We start from the raw sequence: 19115 nt of genomic DNA, 5'->3' as shown, positions 1-19115 counted from the left end.
GGCTAAAACTGACAGTGCTAAAAGTACCAATCTGTGCTCTTGAAAATATCTAAATAGACATCTTAGTGCCAGAAGTAATTTTGTGCCACACTGCTGAAAATTCATAAAATATATCCTTTCATCAATCCAACCTTTCTCATAGACTCGCTGTGTTCTCCTAGCAGAGCAGCTCAATTTCTTTTTTTTTAAAGTCCATTATTTGGTTAATCAGAAGAATAATCAGTATAACATTAGTATATTGGCTGTTATGATTGATAAGATATCCAGCCAGTTATTAGATCAATCAAGCTTTATGTAACCATCTTTTTTTAAATCTCTCTGTGCTCAAGTCCAGGTGTCACACTGGCCTCGACTTCCCAACAACAGTTCCTCTCCAATGATGTCTTGATGCTTTTAGGTTCACTGCTGTCTTCATTGATCTTTTTTCCCCTTCTGACTCTCTGTTAAATCTCCACCCCTCCCGGGTAATTCTACAGTATTTCCCCATCAGTGATGTGGAGCTGGGAGGCTTTCAGGGCTGAGGCTGGAGCAGCTGTCACCAGCACAGCGGACACTCTTAATTGGCTCCCCCGGGGCAGTCCCTTTGGTGGAGCAGAGTGGGCTATATCTGTGGAGGCATGCTGATGAGAAAAAAAAAGCCAATGCAGGCTAGTTTAGAAGTGACAAGATTGCATTACTTTAGATCACACTTTTAAAGCAAGTAAGCAAATAATATTTTTGTAACTTAGAATTCTTAATTTATTACTTTTAGCTAGTCTGGTTTCTTTCATGTGACAATGAAAAACAGTTGTTTGTGTATTTACACAGCAGTGGAAGCAGCCGTGCATCCACTTTCTCTTATCAGAAGCACACACAAGCCATTCCAATAGGGACCCCCTACAACTCACAATGTCCATTCCTCCACTACTAGTATTGCAGGGATCTGACTGTATGATGAGCTGTACATATTCACTAATTGAATGACATTTTGTTTTTCTTTTTATTTCAAATTGCTGTTTTTCACATGATTTGGTCCACATTACTTTGCAGAATTGTTTTAATTCAGCCACTCTAGAGGGCTTTTGAGCTTGATGGCCTGTTTTAGGTCATGCCAACACATCTCATTTGGATGTCTGTTCAGAAGTGGCTTTGCTGCTCTGTTTCCAATCATTATCCTGCTGCATAACGTAAGTGCACTTGAACTGCAGGGCATGAACTTATGGCCGGGCATCCGCTTTCAGGATTTTCTGGTAGAGAGCACAATTCATGGTTCTGTCAATTACATCAAGTCATCCAGGTACTAAAAGCATCAAAGCAGCCCCAGGCCATCACACGACCACCACCATGTTTGACTCGTGGTGTGATGTATAATGCTCGGGTAACTGTGGTTTTATGCAACGTGTAACAGGATCCAGACCTTCCAAAAAGTTCTGCTTTTGTCTTGTCATTCCACGGGATGTTTTACCAAACATCTTTGGGATCATCAAGATGTTTTTTTAGCAAATGTGAGGGAAGGTTGACCACTGTTCCAAGTTCTCTCCTTTAAACTTGGTTTGCTGGAGCCCTGAACCTTTAGACTTGGCTCTGAAACCCTTTCCAGGCTGACAGACGTCAGTGACTTTTTGGTTTCTTTAGAACTCAGCTATCTGAAAAATGTGGTTAAACATGACTCAACAATTACTTTTTTTACACAGTGCCTGGTAGGTTTGGATGTTTTTTACCCCTCAATAAATGACATCATCATTTTAAAACTACACTTTGTATTACATTTGCTATCTTTGTCTCATATTAAAATTGATTTGATGATCTGAAATACGTGAGTTGAATATGACAAAATTTAAAAAAAAAACAACCTTTTTCCCACCATTGTACCTATTTCTACCCATTATTTTCTGTTTTTCCATCATTCTTCTCTGTCTTGCTGGTTTTGTGCAGCTCATTGCTAGGGCAGAAGGATGAGTCAGTGAATCAGACATCTGCTTCCCCCCCTCCCACTCCCTCATTTTTTATTCCTTGGCTCTACCATCTTTCCTGCACTGCTTCATGCCACATGGCCCTGATGCCCTCTCTCTGTAGCCTCTGCTCCTCACCATCCGTTTTACTCTCTCGTTTTTCATTATCCTTCTAGTTTCCTTTTTGCTGCCATCTTTTTCCATACTATCCATTTATCCTTCCTCTTTCTGTTTCTCTCTGTGTCCCACTGCAACAAAGAAGCTTCATCTCTATTTTCTGGTCTCCTCATTACAGCTAATGCAATTCCAGCACTTGTTTTTCCGTCTGCCTCTCATCTCCTTTAGTCCACCCCAGACAGATTTGGTGGATTTGTTATGAGACTCCAAGCAAATACGTGTGATTCCGCTTCTTCTGCTATTAATTGAGATTCAGGTTGACAGAGGGATTGATAAATGGTGGGTTAGAAGAACAACAACTGCATTCAGAAGGGACCAAAGGGGATAACTTGAGCAGCAGGACTGAATTCCACTAATGGCTATGTTTCAGATAACTCTGATATTGCACTTTTGGCAGGCGCGGCGGTTGGTTTTTTTTTGGATTTGTGTTTTTTTTCCTCCAAAGCAAGCATGGAAATAAAATACTTGTAGTAGCTTTCCATGCAGTATCTGAAAACCCACCCAAAAAACCTTTCCATTTTGACTTCACTTGTTCATTTAATTGGTCTGACTTGACAGTTTATTTCAGTAATAGTCAGGGTCACGCTGCACACCACAGCTGATTTTAGTCACATGAACAGCCTCTTAACAGCAGCAGGGCATAAGAGGCATTACAACAAGAATAAAGCCATGGTATATTAGCTAATGATTAACATCCATTCACTGGTCTATTAAGTGGTGCCCAATTAGCACTGAATAGCAAGGTAGAAGCAACTTTACGGTGTGATATTTTCATAGCCTCTGGTTCTCTGGCATTTTCAACTGATTTGTTAATTAAAGTTGGTGGGGAGTGGGAGGGTGATTGACCTTTTAGCTCAATTTGTTTCCTTGCTGATGCTGGATTGGGGGTGTATTTCCGTTTCTTTTCTGGTGAGTAACCAAGCAAGGAGAGAAGGCGCTACCCTCAGGTATCCTGCAGTCTGAATTATACAGTCACTGAGCCTGGATGTTTGTACATAAGCTTTGTAAATGCACAAACATTCATAGCACAGCAACGGAATTATGCATCCGTGTCTGTCCTTGTTAGGAAACAGTGCGCGCACAGCAGATGCACACCTGCTCTGACGCACCTGCGTTTAAAGACACAATAACACATAGCTGTTATGGCAGTAATACAAACACAGAACAATGTTCCCATACACTTCAGTGGATTTAACATGTGACAAGTGACAGTTGGTCCAACACTGGAAAACACTGTCACTGTGACCAAAGGGGTGTCCAATAAAGGCATATACGATTGAGTAGATGCAATGTATTTAAAAAAAAGGACTCTGTATGAATCATGGATAGAGCCAACATCTATATGGGTTACTGCTGATTTCAGCATACACAGAAAGATGTATGAGGGACTTGATATTGTATGCATTGGCAGTTGCTCATAGTGTGCTATAAAAATCTTTTTGCCCCCTTCCTGATTTACTTATTGCCAATTTTTCATATTTTAGAAAACCAAACTAATTCTAATATTAGAGAAATATAATCTGAGTAAATACATAATGCAGGTTTGAAATGATGATTTCATTTATTAAGCTACCCAAACCTACCTGGCCTTGTGTTAAAAAGGATGGCACAACCAGTTATTATTTTTTAAGAGGCAATTAGTTTTGCATAAGTTTCTTTTTCTTTAAAAAATTAAATAATAGTTTTAAAGCTACATTTTGTATTCGCTCAGGTTCTTTTTTTTAATATTAAAATGTGATTGATGATCTGAAACATCTCAATGTGACAGAGTAAACTAGCAGTTTAGCTGCTCACATGAACAGTACATTAAGACTTGACTAGGTTTGTTGCAGTTTACTACTTACATAACTTGCAAATTCCACTAAATATTAGCAATGAATTCACCATGGCTCAGAAGGAGCACCAGAAAACATGTATTCTCTATACTTTGTGCCAAAATACCCCAGAAAAGTACTTTAGAGATTATATCAGGCACGGTGACCACTGAAACTGATGAAACAGATGAGGATGTGAAGGGAAAGGACACATCAGATGGAATGGTGGACAAAAAGGTCAAAGTTTGGGACACAGCATGAAAGGGAATTCGAACTCTGTATGCTGTGATCAGAGGAATGAAAGCTACTTTGAAGTGGTGCCTTATGGCAGGAAAGCTTTTCAACTGTGAAGTCAACATGGTGCTTGGTAGGCGTCTAAAGAACTGAAAAACTATCGTGATCAACCCTGAGACAACATGCTGTTCATTTGTCTTAGAAGTATTTCTGATGTTTCAGAAAAAATATATATTTCACAGCTATAGGATGTGTCAGTGAGCAACAGTTATACACTCAAAAAAATGAAACGTTGACTTTAATTAAAATTATTTTGTAAACAGGTTCCACGAAATTGCATTGTGTTAGTTTAAAGCAAAAATCTTTAGTTCATCTAATTTTAAAAAACTACTTAAGATTAACAAGAGATATTTAAGACTACCTAAATCAAATTATGTTGTATGAACATAAATGATATATTTACAGGTTAGATAGTTTAGATTAGTTACTTCAACACATTTCTTATTTGTGGCAGTAAAATGTTAAATTTAAGTTAGATTAATTCAAATATTATATTTTCAGCCACCTTGTGCTTTACTAATTAGTTTTACATAAATCTATTTTGTCAACAGGTTCCACACAAATGAATTAAGTACATCCAACTTATTTTTTAAATTTCTTTTATTGCCAACACATTCAGTGAGCATTTGTGTAAACCCAGTCCAAAATAAAACACAACAGGTCATTAGGGTTAGTAACTAACAGTATGTAGACAGATGCAACATCAAGACTTTAAATTAAATGTCTGTATCTGCCAGAAATAGAAGAAAAAACATTGAAGACCACATAACATGTTGATAAGATGACACTTGAGTTACGTATATGTGATGCTAGTAAGATCTGTGGAGTGCTTTTTCTTTTAGTGTCTAAAATGGATAGCAAAGTTGCTATTTGCAATGATTGCTTAGGGTCAGTCCAGTAACACAACGCCAATGAAGTGTTTTCCTTTAACAATGCAAAGTGAAGTGTCCACCTCAACAGCCACAATTAAAAAAAATGAATGTTGTAATAATAATAATAATAATAATAATAATAAATAGTCCACTGATATTAGCAATCAAAGAAAATTATATCACCATTCCAAATAAAACTTAAATAAAGCATGCCAGCATTATGGTCTAACAATAAAACAGCTTGTCAGCGTTCAGTTTTTTGCAACAGCACAAAAGTAACCATTTAACACTTGCCACCCTCAACGTTTATTTTACCAGTGTTTGGGCAAAAACTTGGGTTGTAAACATTTTAACATGGAAACAATTGTTCGTCTTTAAAAGTCCATAAAATATACATTCATCCTGCATTCCTAACTTACCCTTATTCTTAGTATGTATTGCAATTACCTTTACAATGCACACAATGTAACACAAACAGAATATGAACATATTTCCACCTCATAACAATATACCTTGAACGCTAATATACACACCACCCTTCAACATTTCTGGTGCAGTATCATCTCTCAATTAAATCCTTTAAATCTCAACACTTTTGATTGTCTCTTACTAGCCCCCCCCCCCACAAGAGTAAAATCTCTCAAATTGTAGTAGTTTACAAACTTTTCAAAATTTCTCTTAAATGTAATTTTCCTTTTATCTGTCATTTTCAACAAATTACCGTTTTATTCCCATTCAGCCTCTGAAAACTTCTGTCCATCTGACAGAACATTCATCATCAAATTAAGGATTGGCTTATTCGTTCAGTTTATTCTTGAGTATCTGTACCTTGGTCAAGAGTCTGCTGACATACAGATGAAGGAAGAGCTTCTGAAGTACTTCAAAGAAAGCTTTCAGTCTCGAGGTTAACTGAGATTCAGTGCATATATATCCCACCCATTAAGAGTGCACATGCAGAGGCCATGTTTTCCAGGTCATGCAGAACACCCTAGATGGTTATACCCACATTGGCTGGAGGAGTGCTGACATCAGCTTTTTCAATGGTGAAGATAGCAAGGGTAATTTGTTCCAGCTCCCTCTGAACAGCTGTAGCTGTAGCTTAGACACAAAAAAACAAAGAAAAATGGCATCCAGTTAAATTTAAAAAGGAAAAAAAAAAAAAGAGCCAAAGCTACCCTTTAATGAAGTAAACACAATATTAGGAACATGCACCCCAGTGCGCTACTATTTTAGACTACAGATTCAACAATAAATATAAATAGTTTGGGTATACAAGAAGATTCCCAAAACATTTAAACAGGTTCCATGCAAATTACAACAACAACAACACTACAACATGCAACAACATTAGTTATTCAAAATTTGGTTTAATACAGATAAAAAACTAAACTAAAATTACCAACCAATTATTCTTTGAAGAGGATGCTTGGGTCTTCATTCAGGTAAAAGGTAGTGCCCTGAGGACACACTCCCTCCCGTTTTCAATAGTTTCCTTCTGTAGAGAGTGGCAGAGATACAGGAAGAGAAAACAGATATACTTTAGGATGACACAAACTCACATTATACATAAAATGAATGACATATTTACTGCACAGATAGACATGTACACAAGACCAACTAATCATCACATGGACATGAATAGTTAACCTGTTGGGTAGGGTTTCCACCACATTATATATGTCCATAATGGAGGTATAGACAAACTAATACATCATTGTTTTTGCATTCAAAAACTGATCTTTAACATAAAAACATTCACTTATGGTTTAACCCGAAATTGAGGGATCAGATTTTACTTATGTTTAGGTAATTTTAATTTTCCAAAGTTTTGAGTACCAAACTTTGTCTTGCTTAATATAAATGTAAGTACACTGTGCAGCTACCATACACTAGCTGTTTAAATTTGAAAGTGATCTTATTAGCCATAATATTTTGCCACCAACAGAATAACGCACCTTTGTGGCTGGAGCCAAAGTTTGTCTAATTTTCTTCACTGCAGCACCTCCTTTTTCTTGAAGACTTTTATGAGCTGGTCAGTGTATTGGTCAAGTTGTGCAAAAAGCCTTGGAACAAGTGGAGCAGTAGTAATCCTCACAAATTCTGCTTCCACCTGAAAACATGTCAACAAACACAACATACTGTACTGTAAATATACATACTATATGTACACATATACATACTTTATAACTGAAACTAATGTAGAAAGACCTCATTAAAGCTATAATTTTTAACACAAACATTTACACAAAATGCTAATGGAGCCATTACAGCTTTTATTGTTATATATCAAGTTCCAAAAATATTGATCACAGCTGATCTGAAAAGAATTTCATACCTCAGGTCCTTGAACTGCAACCTTTACAATGGTTCAGATCTGGAGAAGAAATAACAGGGGCATGGGATGGGTCACTAAAGAAAAATTAACTTATAAAACAGTTTTTTTTTTAAAAGTATAACAGTTCACATACCACATACAAGCTCAGCAGTACCACATACACCACATCAGTATAGGAGGGAGCAGGTAAAGGCAGGATCTGAGATTTATAAAGTAAAACAAGAAATTCATTACTTAATTTCAAGAAGCAAATTATTGATTGTATTACAACTAAATAAAATACTACTCAGAAGAAAAGCAAGAGATTGACACTGCCATGTGCTAACTTTCTATAGAAGCAATTATCACCAGGTCTGTCGACTTCCATTGTCTGCCCACTCATATGTCGTGAATAATTTTATTTTAAAAAGTAAGTGTGTGATTTAACAAACTGTAATTTATAACTATGCTGATCTGTATCACTCTAGGAAACATGCTGTATTTACAGACCATTTTACATAATACAGATTACTGACAGAGCATAACAATAGTGTCACAGTGGCTTTCGCCCTCGACTTTTGGATTTTAAATGTCACTTTATGCTATCCTTGCTATCCTATTCGATATTTATGACTCTCGGATTACAGTAAAGGAATCCCAAGAAAGCAAATGAAAAAATAACCTCATGAACCCCTGTAGCTAATCCCTTAATAAAACCAAAAACAATAAAAATGTTTCTTACACAGTCCACAAAATAAGCATGTTAAGCATGTCCAGGACCCAGTAAAACTAATGTAGAACAAGCGCACGCAAACGATATAACATGTCTTGTAAGACAAATGCAAAATATAACCATGCTCGACATGTAGATACTGAACAACATAGTCAAAGAAAAAAGTGGTCTTACCTCTCAAAGAAACAGCAGCTTGGCGCCAAAACAACGTTTTTAAGTTAAATTTGAAGTCTTGCGCATGAGCAGGCCCAAGCCGTGAAACCTTGTTGTTCTTCGCGGTTTCATTACAACTGTTTTTGCATTACTGCCACCTTGTGGATATACAAAGTATATCGATCCTAATTGACTTAACTTTAATGTTATGCCATCAAGTAACACATTAGTATTATGTACAGTGAATAATAGACACAATTACGTAGACTTGATTAGAAAACATATGTTAACTTAACAAAACATATATTTTAAGTAAAATGAAAATAAATAATAAATATACACTGAACAATCCACCTCATTCATTTTTTTGAGTGTATAAAGTTCATATTTGATATATAATAAATGCTCCGCACTTACTTATATAGTTAAGAAGTTGAGATTTCACTAGTGCTGAAGAACTTTTTCAGAAAATAACACATGCAATGAATTTACAGTATGGTTATGTGTAGTTTAGACATTTTTATGGGTATTTTTATGACTTTTTCTCTTTATCACTGATGATAAAAAGAAAAGACATGGAGAAACAGGGACGCATAATGTAGCAAAGGTCCCCAAATAAAATCAGCACATTGCAGTTACTGCCTCATACGTCATTTTAAATGGGACTTTTACTGTCACAATTGATAAGGTTCATGCCAGTCAAAGCACTTATTGTGTTCTTACTGTTTTCTTTTAAAATCAATTTCAACTGAATATAAAATGTAACTTTGAAAAAGTTGTATCTAACTTTTTAAATATATTTATCTAAATAAAATAATAAGAAACTGCATGCCCAGTCATTCATTCAATTCGATGGGGCCCGTTGCACTGTTTTCACATACACATCACAAATGTAAAATAACAGAGACTACACGACTTTGAGTCTTTCTCTTCATGTGGCCATATAAATAAACTACATCCCCATTAAAAATATATGAGGAAGAGAGATGGGAGTGTGTTGCCCTTCTGCCTGGGGACCCTTCCCTTGAGATCATGCCTTATTTCACAGAAGAGCATACATTAGTCTGAGTGCTGAAATGAAAAACAGTGCAAGAGAGGAGAATTATGTGAGGCAAACAGAGGCAAATCTGGCAGCTGTGACAAAGACGGAGAAAATAACCAGCTGGATGAATAAGAGTCGACAGTAGAAATAAGTTTACACTCTGAGTAACCTCGAGGCCACAGACGCTTGGTTGTGGCAGAGAAAGAAGAATACCAATGTTATCTCAAGAGAGAGACAGCCAAGGCATATAACCAACTGTTGCAGTGTGCCAGTGCTATGACCAGCATTAGCAGTCTCTAATCTTTCTGGGCAGCTCCCAGTAGAACTGTATGAATGTCAGAGTGTAGCTGTAAAAGAGCATGCATGCTCAGTTGACTGTCCTGCATAAATAAATGTTTAACAGTAGTAAAGGTCTGCAGCTCTGCTTCTAGCTTCCCGGAGGCTTAATGTGCTTAATTCCAGCCAACAATATGCATGGTTTTTAACATTTGTAACCCCACCTTTTTTTTTCTTTTGCTATTAGCAGCATAATATACATTATCATATATTTCTCTTTTAAATCATTTTTGCTCATGTTTTATTTTAGGACCCAATAAACAACTCTAGGTGCCAAAGTGGGATTAAAATACAAACTTAAAGGAAAGTCCTCTGAAAATGTAAACAGTCTTCTTCTTAGATTGGGATATAATGAATCCCTGCAGTAGTAGAAGGACTTTATTCATAATTTATGTCCTGATGCTCTTATTGGAGGAAGCTATACAGAAGGATGAGTCACAATACAATAGGAAATCAAGGACTGCATATAAATGGCATGCTACTTCAGGCACATTTCAAGCGCATTGTAACTTTTTCATGTGTCACTTACATTTTTAAACAGCAGCTGAAAAGGTAAAAGGATATGTTTAAGGGCAGGGTTAGGGCATTGATTCTAGGCTGAAAAGCAAAAAATGTGCAATGATAGCCAGCAGAATGAAGGAGTATTACCCACTGTAGGAACATTGATATAAATATTACATGATATGGCAATCCAGTCATTAGTGTCCAGCATTTCAACAGCAGAGTGCTTCACTGTAGAATAAACAGATTAGAGAAAAATACTCCTAACTGCTTCCCTCCATGTCATATTAATGAGAGTCATGCATATAATGACATTATCTGAGATACACATGCTAATCCACCCGCGCCCTCAGAAAGTTGACTCTGGTTTAACAGCACAAAAGCTGTTGCACGTCGACCCAAGAGAGCAAGATGGATCATCGCAGTCAAGACCTTAGACATTTCTATTCATGCCACCTCTCTCTATAGAAGCTAATGGGTTTTCCCTCCAGCACATCTTTATTGTCTAATGCACAATAATGTCTCGGATGTTTTATGAGCTCAACCTAGGAAGCAGACAGAGAAGAAAGTAACGCCAAGGCTGATCGATGGCTAGGTACTTGATGGATATAACCATATGGAACAGGAAGGTTGATGGGGAAATGGGGAAAACACAGAGCTGTGGTGCAGAAAGCTACATTAGATGCCTAATGCTGTTCTGCAGAGAGACATCTGGGCATAATGCATTGTACAAGGATGCTGGTATCTTATCTGTGGAGAATTTAAAAAATGGATATGTGGAAATGGCTTACATACTTGGATAGATTAGGACAGAAATGGGCCTTGGGGTTGTAGTAAAATCAGCTGTTTTATTTGTAGATATTTCTTCTCTGCTTTATATCATATTCATTCTTTTTATAGGCTCATAGTGTTTTCTCGATTCTGAATGGATTATTTTGGAAGCCCTCACTTCTTAAAATCTTCCACAGATGTTAGTTAGTTTCACAATATCACACCTTTTTAACTTGATACATAAGTTTTTGAGACCTCTACATCATTGTAATAACCCAAACCTCGTTACATTTCTTTTTTTGTTTTTGTTTAATAAAAACAAGCTGCGAGCAGTAAAATTGCAAACAAGATGCATATATGCAAACTGATGTTTAATGTCTTTTTAAAAATGTCATTAGGTTCAATAAACACAAGAGTTTAAAAAAAATAATTTCTTGGCAATTATTTCATGGTTCATGTGGCGAGCCTTGTGAATGATGTATGGAATCAGTGAAAACAGTGTTTGCATAAAAAAAAGACAGTTAAAGAGAGCTGCGTGATGAAACTTAAACTACATTTAAGTTTTGCAATGAAAAAGTCCTCATTGAATCATTGAAGTGGCATAAACTTTAATTAAACTGTTGATCTTTGTGTAAGGTGTGTCTTGGTGCCACATTGTACAGTTGAATTAAATTAATTTAGAAAGCACAAAAGGATGGTTCAAAATCTGTACAGATCTGGATCTCCTTTATGCTGCACTAAGCACTCATCTGTAGGAACACATGGGGTGTGTTGGACCACCACTGATGAGAGAATTGGTAGCACTGTCACAAAGAGCACAACCTGCACAGGCGGGGAGGCATGTTAGGTACAAGGTAACAGGCAAACACCCACATTTAACATATCATTATGCAAACAAGCACACAAAAAGTTTAGTTGTGGCAGCTGGACAGCACACTGATTAACATGCAGAGTTTCACATTGATACCTGGGAACAGCTCATTCAATCTTTCTAGTTCTAGACACTGCACAGCTCCCATGTCTGCTTTATTTTTCAGAGCTTTTCCCCGCTTTCTTCCTTTTGAATTCCACATGGGAACAAGCCACAAAGGAAGGAGATGTCTTGCAGGAAATGTCATTTTGAAAGTTATTATCTGTTGTCTTTAAGTATAGAGTATCATCCCTATGCTAATGGTGGTATTCACTAGAAAATTATACTACCTGCGGAAATGGTATCAGAGCTTAATGCGAATCACTTTCCTTGATTATTCTTTTATTGTCAAAAGACAGACAAAAAGTCCAAAAGTCCCTCTGCAGCCATTATGAAGTCTTAAAAGATGAACATAGTGAGAGTACGCTGCACAAAAGAAAGATAACCTTCCCCTCTGAATGGATGAAGGCAAATGCTTTGCCTACAGATAAAGTTTCACTCAGCATACTAGCGAGCTGTTCTGTCACTGTGCTGGATAGTAGCCTTTATACTATAGCACGATTATTAACCCCAGTTCAGGTTCTCTCTCAGCTTTCCAGCTCCACTGACTTCACCCTCTCTTTCTTCCTAAAGTCCTCATCAGGGTGTTTGCAGCCTTCAAAGTCACTGGTCTTTAGCCAGCCAATCCTCTTAGCACTAGGAAGAGGATCTCCCTCTGACAAAATGCTGACGTTCACAGCATGAGACCTGTCAGATGTGTGTGAGGTGGAAGTGTGCGTGTCTCTAAGAAGTTAGCTTTCATTTGTGTATAAAAGTAATGTACGTGGCTTTCAAAGGCAAGGTGATTTCTAAGTCAGACAGCCGTTGCCTCCTCTGTGTAATTAATAATATAGTATTCTACATTTGCTTTCATAATGGATAAAGCATGCTTGTGTGCTTGTGTATATGAGAGTTTAACAGCTTTGTAAGTAAGTACATGCAAAAAACACTTTCAGCCACTCATATTTGAGCAAAAAGCCACACAGCACTTAATGATTATGTTCATGTTTTGGCAGGCTAAATGACCACAACGTCTTCTTCAGTAGACTCAATAATCTCACTGTCATTTTTTGACAGTATTGTTGTGGCAATATTAACTCTTGATAATGACCACGAGCGAGAAGGGTTTCTATTTACATCCTTGATAGCTGACAATTACTCTCTTGACATTTGATTTCCAAAATGTTATTTTATGTTTTGTATGACTCTAAAATACAAGGATGTTTTCATGGGTGCATCTTTGTCTAAGTGCATCTAATGGATTAAAGTGCCAGTTTGTATGATTTAATACCAGCAATTATGACTTGGGGGGGGGGAGGGCGGTAGGCAGCCTGTGGGTGCAGAACAGAGCTGTCTGGGTTTGCGTTATCTCTGTGTCACACACAGATACATTTGTTGGATTGCTGGTAGTTCAGAGTTGAAGTGAAGTGTGTGTGTGTTTGTGTTGGGGTGTGTGTGCATACATGCATGTTTTGTTTTTTTTTATTTTCTCCTTTCTATCTTTTTGCTTTTTTGGCTCATTTATCTTAATGTATTGATTCTGATGCTTCCTTTAAAGAGACAGAGACTGGTGAAAGAAAAAAAATGGGAAAAAATGCTGGAAGAAAGTGAAGGAGACAGAAGGTTGATATAGAGGTTGAAAACACAAAGAAGTTAACTGAATGTAGCATCATTGAGAAAGACACAGGCAAGGGAATTTAAGAAAGGGAGGGTGTGGAAAGAAGTCAATGGAGAGGGAGTCATCCTTGGTCTAATATATATAATATTAAAATGAAAGAACCGTGGCCTCAATAAAGGCTCAATAAAGAGATTTTGGATTAATAAAGCTGTTGGGGAAAAGTAAGAGTTGCATTCAAAAGACTTTCCATTCAGTTACATGGCCATCATTCATGAGTTCAACCTCAAGATCAGTTTGATTCAGACATCAAAGTTTAACAATACGTAATGTGTCTATTAGAAAGTGCTTTACTTGATATATAATATATTGCTGTGATGTTCTGTCAGGACAAGCAAGGCAGGCAATGCTTGCTTGTAAGAGAAGAGAACAGCTTTTACATAATATGGGATAGTGGGTATCATTCTGACAATGCTGGTTTTTGGGGGAGGGGGTGCTAGAGTCTCAGTCATTCTTTAGTAGATTTCCTGTCATCTTGGAAATATGTTAACACTATGTTCTGAACTCAGTTTCTGCAAAAATCTTTTCTCTTTGCCTCAATTATGTGAAAGTAACACATCTGTATTGCTTTGTACAGTATTCTTTGATTCTTGCACATGCTCTGAGAATTTTGTTCCTTATTTTTTGATCATTTATTTAGGATATTCACCTACGGCAGTCTTTCCCATGTGCATGCAAAGTAATGCAGTACCCGACTTCATATTTTATCCCTGTGGCCACTCATCTGGATTTATTTTTCAACCACTTCTGCACTATATAGTGTAGAGGTGGTTGAAAAATTTAAATAATTTTTGTACAACACATTATATTTACGCAACTGCAGTTACAAATGTGATATGTTGGGGATCCAGTCTTCATCAGGGTTATAGAATGAAGTCTTCTGTGCTTTGATTTTTATATATCTTTCGTTATGAGAAATTTACATCTCACTTTTTGAGATTGCGGTTGTGTTATTTTAGAACTTGCTTTAATATATCTAGCTAAAGTATATGTACACTCCCACAAACATCCATTTCCATCTAATATTTACATCACTTTTAAGCTTCCCTACTCCCTCAGCCAAAGGGCTGGTAGTGTTGTAGTGTTCTTGGGACCGCCACATTGCTCATTAATTTCCAAGCTGTGCTTAACGCACGCTTCCCTCTGTGAGGAAGATGACATGTATATGTATGAGCGTATCAGGGTGCAGGAGAGAAGCAAGCAAGCGGGGGAGGTAGATAAGTGGGGGAGAGGAATAGAGCAGGGGGGAGAGCGAGCAGGTCATTATGCAAGAAAAGAATGAAGTTGAAGTATCACCATAGATTTGGTGGGAAAATAGAAAAATAATAAAGGGTCATTGTGGCAATCTAGAGGTATGTCTGAGAAAAGCGGGAATAAAACATGAATACCAGATGAGCTATTGCATTTTGTCAAGGCAAAATGACTGTGAATGCAGCATAATTTGTAGCGTAGATGGCATATGTGCTTAGGCTTTTCCAGGCTGTGGGCGTCAAAGATGTTCACAGTTCAGTAATTGGGAAAGTACCAAAGTTGCATCACAGCATTTACTCCTCAGACCTTTTTCTTGATGGTGAAATCTTTTGACACCAATGAATGGATTTTCTATGTGCAGAATCTTTGCTTTTTAATATGGATGTTGGAGTGGATGACCCTCCTTCACAACTAAATTCAATTTGAAAGCAGCTGTACAAAGGACAAAGAGCAGAAGTGTGCAGGTTTCTTTTCCATAAAGACAAAACCCATTTCTGCGGGTTTTATTGTAACACACTCAAGCGCAAAGAGAGTCAAGGGCAGTTGGGTTAAAGACCACAAGTGAAGAGAGAACTAGAAACATCAGTTATAGAGCTTGCATAAAATCAACTGCAAGCAAACATGAAATAATAACCGCCAAGTCGTCATTCCTCATCCTCTTTCCTCACTAACAAACACCTTTATTTTTTACCATTACCAATTCTAATTATTAAAGTTCTAATCAGTATAAAATAACATTATAGGGGCCTCATTATTTTATTCCCTATGAATTTTTTATAGGTGGAATAACCAGAATAAGAAGAATAATTTACTAGAACCTACCTGATGACCCCACTGTGTCAGCTGACAGGTTTTTTTTAAATATTATATTTAACAAATTGTAAGTACTTTAGCCTTGGGCTGGGCGTCACTTCTGAGGTCCTTCTTTGAAGCAGGTTCTTCACTAAATATTTAGGCCACGGGGCTGATGATATAAATAGAGATGTTTTCTCTCCAGTAAAGCCTGCCGGGCTGTGCTTCACTCTATTACACAGTTTGGGAGTTGGGAATTCATTTCAAAAGGCTGAGAGTTCCTTATTAATATAAATTCAACCACACACGCTTTCGTGTATTTGGTCATAATAGCAGCTGCATGTACTAATTCCTAGTGTTTATGTGGAGTCTGGCAAAAATACAGCAGAATTCCCACATCACACTGTCACAAAAAAAAGGAGATCATTGCCAAGGATATTTATATGTTTTACTGAGCGCATTGTTCAAAATTATATGCTAAGAACTTTGGTGAGGTTTCAGAAGTCTGTACTTTGCCTATGGCTTTTATGGTATGTATGTTTAATACTATAACATAGACTTTTATTTATGAAGCACATAAAAATATTGCTAGACAAAAAAAAAACAAAGCAAACAAACATAAAAGACAAACACAGGCCATAGAGTCAAAGATAAAGGGACAAATAAGAGCTGTAGAAGTTAACAGTATTAAGGTAAATAAAAAGTGTATTAAAGAAGCCTGCCTAACGTGCATTTTCAAATTTTGGAGCCACAGCAGCAAAAGCTCATTCAGTAGCAGGAGATGTGATCAGGATATGTTTCCATTGTACTCCGTGCATCAAACCTAAACAAAGTTTACTGTTAGCACATTGTCTTTCACTTTTTTTCTAAACCTTTATCAGAATGCACAGTGTATCGTTAATGAGAAGGAAATGAGAGCATAGAAATCTGAAGACACATATTCCAGTTTACTGCTTTGCCACAGTCTCATCTCTTCACTTCTTTTGTTGACTGTAGTCAGGTGTAGTCAGGCCCAGGCCACAGGGCGGGGTCTTTCCCTGCCTTACATGTACTGATGCTACCATCTCCCGGTTGGGTAGCAGCCCCTCCTACGCCTGCTGTTCCAGCCCTTAGCACGAGGATTGCCTGTATATCAAGTTCAGGCTTTCTAGCCATGATCCAAATTAATTGTGACAAGAATCTACTGAGAAACTGAGAAACCCGTCTTTGTTTTTGCAGCCTGATCACCCTTATCTGATCACTGTTTTATTTGTTCAACTTTGCATACATTTTATTTTTTATTCCACGCTCAAATTGTTTGTCAATATGTATAATCACGGTGTAATTTAGGTCTAAGCTACAAAAATCCTCTTGAGAATGTTACAAATAATGATTTTTATCTGTGTATGCTTCATGTGCATCTTGCCAGCACATTATGTCTTGAATTCAAATCCATATCAGTGTTCATTTCAGCCAGAAAAACCGGCCTCTGTCCTTTTCATACCAATTCATACCAGATGTACCTGTCTGAGATTCCCATTGTAACCCAAGTGCAACTGAAATGAAGGGGAGAGATTTTTAAGTGATTCCATCATTGCCCTGTTATAACAGACAGCACAAATGGAGAGTGAGGAGTTTGTTAAGGTTCCAGTTTTTGTCTTAGATTTCAGTTGGATTTGCTGCAGTTTTAGTTGTGCTTAAAGAATGCAAAATATGACTGGATAGCAAATGAATCACAATAGGGTGGCCAGAGAAAAGTTGGACTCCACAGTAGAGCACAGTGTGTCCAGGTCATTATTATCCATCTATATCTGCATTTTGCTGGGTTCTTATACCCCCTGTGTGCTCTTTTCCATTCATCCATCCATTCATCCATTGGCTTAACTCAGCTGAAATTGATGCTAGCTCATTCTCCTCTTGCTTCTGTGTCATCTCCACTCTCCTCCTGCTTCCAAATGGCTGCTTGTTTTCCGGCTGCATGGTCTGTCTGTTCAGCCATGTTAGGAGACACTTGCTAAGGCTGGAGATGATGAGGGGGGAAAGAAACGTAACAGTCGAAGCGTTGAAGAGAGTTTGGCACAGTTTGGTTTAGTGTAGATGGGACAAAGAGTCCAACAGATGCTTCCAGTCTGATTACTTTTGACAGCCCAGTCTGAAGGAATCTGTTGGGTATCTGTATGGTTATATACACAAGGGGGGAAGTTTTTCAAGGCTCTGAATGTCCATTGGATTATATTTGGATGTTGACAAAATATGCATTGTAGTCTCTTTCTTGTTTTATCTATCTTTAGTCAAGTTAGGTAGGATATGTGTAACGTTGCTGTCATGCTGTCACGATATTATCAGTCTTTTTTTGTCATATACGGGGACATTGTGTCTTTTTTTTAAAAATTCTTTAATATACATTTTCTCAGATTTTGGTTCGACTCCAGTTTATTGAGAGTCTAAAGCCCACATAGCAACAGCATTAGTAGATTTTGCTTTGGGCATAATTTAGCAGCAGCTTATGAAAATGTACTTTCCAGCTCCTTCTCTCTTTGCATACATTATTTTAGTAATTTACAATCTTATTTTAAAGGAACTCTCCCGTTTGGAAAACATTTAAATTATCAATCACACCTATTGGAGCCTAATCTTTGCGTGAGCTCTCAATTTAAATTCCCTCAAAAATGAAATAAACAAACAAGAAGGCAAACAGATTAATAAATAAACACATCAACATATAAATGGATAATTATCTCTGCAGCTCATTAGCATATCGCACCCCCATCCAGTCCCCATCTTTTCTATTAATCCAGGGTTAGGAAAGGTGATGAACTATCTTTCCCCCTGTTGCTTTTCCAACACATACTTATCCCCTTCTTTGTATTCCTTACTCATCCTCTCAATTCTCTCCCATTCCTTCCTACTTTGGGTGTGCTTTACCCAACTCCACACCGATAGTGCTTGATTAAAATGAAGGTCAGTGAAAAGAGCAGAAGAATGAAAAATCCTAATGGGGAATGGGCTGATCTACACACGCACACACATAACAACATACCTGTGTGAGTGTGGAATCACTCAGAGACAGCCACAGCAGGTGCTATCACGGAAACTGATGGGGTGGTGCAAGGGCGCCACGAGTCCTTTTCATGTGTCCAATTAGTGCCTGCCACAGATGTCTTTTCTACAAAAGCAAGCCTATTATAGCTAGGGGGCAGTTTGAGGGTTTGAGAAGGGATGAGTGGATATTGCATGCCTGTGTTGGGGGAGATTGTCTTTCAAGAGGCATCTCTGCTTTGACAGGCATCATATGGTACATTGCATGTACTCACGTTAAAAGTTGATACGGGAATATGCGTGGACATTGTATTATTCTGTGTCTGAAATAGGATTGGTTACTTCTCAGAGCATGAGATTGGGACTGAAACTCGTTTTTTTAATTAGCTATAATTTTCAATGGAAAAACATCGTGTTAAAACTCAATGAAGACCTTCCTGGTAGTTTAGCTTATTTCTGACCGTCTGGGAAAATTTGTTGTGTTGCTGATGG

At 37.5% G+C, this 19115-nt stretch overlaps 1 protein-coding gene and 1 long non-coding RNA gene across 2 annotated transcripts in view; one reads left to right on the top strand and one right to left on the bottom strand.

The window, feature by feature from the left end:
* Nucleotides 1-19115, top strand: part of nrxn2b (neurexin 2b) — a 654120-nt gene that overhangs the window by 469247 nt on the left and 165758 nt on the right. The window lies entirely within an intron of this gene.
* On the bottom strand, nt 7105-8457 carry LOC120439044. The gene is made up of 4 exons (XR_005612339.1): nt 8310-8457; nt 7557-7622; nt 7424-7462; nt 7105-7198 (listed from the first exon to the last, which is right to left on the bottom strand). It is a non-coding gene; the product is annotated as an uncharacterized LOC120439044 (long non-coding RNA).

The sequence above is a fragment of the Oreochromis aureus genome, linkage group 3 (assembly GCF_013358895.1).
Source record: "Oreochromis aureus strain Israel breed Guangdong linkage group 3, ZZ_aureus, whole genome shotgun sequence".
Lineage (NCBI taxonomy): Eukaryota > Metazoa > Chordata > Actinopteri > Cichliformes > Cichlidae > Oreochromis > Oreochromis aureus.
Note: the sequence above shows the minus strand (reverse complement) of the source record. Positions and strands in the feature narration are given on the sequence as shown.